The following is a 2,500-nucleotide window of genomic DNA, read 5'->3' as shown; positions in this document are numbered from 1 at the left end:
GTCTCAGCGCTTCTTCGCGGGCAGCCTGTCTGCGCCCGGGTGTCCTCGGTGCAACGCCGTTACACCCCGGACGCAGGCCGCGAACGCGGTAGGCTTCGGAGAGAATTTTCGCCCGTACGAGGAAGCTCGCGTCAGCGTCGAGGGCAGCGATGCCCGGGACTCGCTGACGCGGCCCACTGCCGTCCGCCGTCAATCGTTTGCATTGCGAGCCGATCGGGTCCGGCGCCGGTCAATTCCGGCAGACGACCCGTGAACCTCGAGGCGACGTCGGCTCTTGAACTATCGCACGAAAGAAATTTGACGCGCGGCGCGCGTTCCTTCCCGCGCGCAACCGCGCAAGGGCTGACGCACGCGGCGCCGCGCTCACGACCACAGAAAGCCGGTAACAACCGTAATTTTAGCATTTTTTAATGCAAAATTCACATATATGATTACCCTGAACGGTGGATCACTTGGCTCGTGGGTCGATGAAGAACGCAGCTAATTGCGCGTCAACTTGTGAACTGCAGGACACATGAACATCGACATTTCGAACGCACATTGCGGTCCACGGATACAATTCCCGGACCACGCCTGGCTGAGGGTCGTTTAACAACGACAGACTGCTCCGTAGGCAACGGTGCTGCGAAAACCCCCGACCCGGGGGAACACAGCGCACCGTGCCTTCGCGAGCGAATGACTGGGCGTTCGCGGCCTCAAACAAAGGTCGCGTCGCCTCAAACGAACACGTATGTCACGGTCACGACGCGTCGCCGCAGATCGCGGGGTCGAGCTGTCGCTGCCGTTCGTCACGTTCCGGTGCTAGCGATAGTCGAGAGAACGAACGAATTCGGCACGGCGACACACAGACCGCGCGCGGTCGGTTCGCCGCTCATGTGATGAAGTTCCGTCCACGCTTCGCCGCGGGGGGCTCTCGGGTCTCCCGTACGGCGGGCGTGTTTACGGTCGTTTCCGTGGCTCGAACGTACGAAAGAATACGTTGTGTCCTCGTCCGTGTCGACGGTGCTGTTCTTGAACGAACGGCCGTCGCCGACGACGGACTCGCAATCTTACGACGACCTCAGAGCAGGCGAGACTACCCGCTGAATTTAAGCATATTACTAAGCGGAGGAAAAGAAACTAACTAGGATTTCCTTAGTAGCGGCGAGCGAACAGGAAACAGCCCAGCACTGAATCCCGCGGTTCTGCCGCCGGGAAATGTAGTGTTTGGGAGGATCCACTTATCCCGGGGCGTCGGCCCGCGTCCAAGTCCATCTTGAATGGGGCCACTTACCCGCAGAGGGTGCCAGGCCCGTAGCGACCGGGACGCGCCACGGGAGGATCTCTCCTCAGAGTCGGGTTGCTTGAGAGTGCAGCTCTAAGCGGGTGGTAAACTCCATCTAAGGCTAAATATGACCACGAGACCGATAGCGAACAAGTACCGTGAGGGAAAGTTGAAAAGAACTTTGAAGAGAGAGTTCAAGAGTACGTGAAACCGTTCAGGGGTAAACCTGAGAAACCCGAAAGATCGAACGGGGAGATTCATCGTCAGCGACGCAGGCTTCGCCGCGGCTCGTGATGTCGGGACCTCGCGTCCACGGCACTCGGTCGCGGTGCAATGTCCGGCGGCGCCGGCGTGCACTTCTCCCCTAGTAGGGACGTCGCGACCCGTTGGGTGTCGGTCTAAGGCCCGGTCGGCTGCCTGTCTCGGCGTTCTCGTCGGGGCAGACCCCCGGTTGCCCGTCCGGCTGCCCGGCGGTACCCGCACGGTATAGAGCCGCATTGAACTGCGTCGGGCCCGCCGCAAGCGCGGTCAGCGATTCCCGGTGGTCGGACCTAGCGCCGTCCCCGGGCCTGGCCAGCTGTTGGCTGGCGGTGTCCTCTGGCTGGCTCGTTCGAATTATCAAATACCGGTCGGCGACGCTATTGCTTTGGGTACTTTCAGGACCCGTCTTGAAACACGGACCAAGGAGTCTAACATGTGCGCGAGTCATTGGGACGAGCAAACCTAAAGGCGAAATGAAAGTAAAGGTCAGCCCAGCGCTGACCGAGGGAGGATGGGCCGCGTCACGATGCGGCCCCGCACTCCGGGGGCGTCTCGTTCTCACTGCGAGAAGAGGCGCACCCAGAGCGTACACGTTGGGACCCGAAAGATGGTGAACTATGCCTGGTCAGGACGAAGTCAGGGGAAACCCTGATGGAGGTCCGTAGCGATTCTGACGTGCAAATCGATCGTCGGAACTGGGTATAGGGGCGAAAGACTAATCGAACCATCTAGTAGCTGGTTCCCTCCGAAGTTTCCCTCAGGATAGCTGGCACTCGCGTACAAAACGTACACGAGTCTCATCCGGTAAAGCGAATGATTAGAGGCCTTGGGGCCGAAACGACCTCAACCTATTCCTCAAACTTTAAATGGGTGAGATCTCTGGCTTGCTTGAACTATGAAGCCACGAGATCTCGGATCAGAGTGCCAAGTGGGCCACTTTTGGTAAGCAGAACTGGCGCTGTGGGATGAACCAAA

General features: G+C 59.4%; 1 non-coding gene across 1 annotated transcript; it reads left to right on the top strand.

Annotated features, from left to right (window-relative positions):
• Positions 1-432: 432 nt before the first annotated feature.
• Positions 433-587, top strand: LOC124296041. Its single transcript, XR_006905875.1, has one exon. It is a non-coding gene; the product is annotated as a 5.8S ribosomal RNA (ribosomal RNA).
• Positions 588-2,500: the final 1,913 nt, after the last annotated feature.

Source organism: Neodiprion lecontei, unplaced genomic scaffold (genome assembly GCF_021901455.1).
Source record: "Neodiprion lecontei isolate iyNeoLeco1 unplaced genomic scaffold, iyNeoLeco1.1 ptg000108l, whole genome shotgun sequence".
NCBI lineage: Eukaryota > Metazoa > Arthropoda > Insecta > Hymenoptera > Diprionidae > Neodiprion > Neodiprion lecontei.
This window is presented reverse-complemented; position numbering and strand designations above follow the sequence as displayed.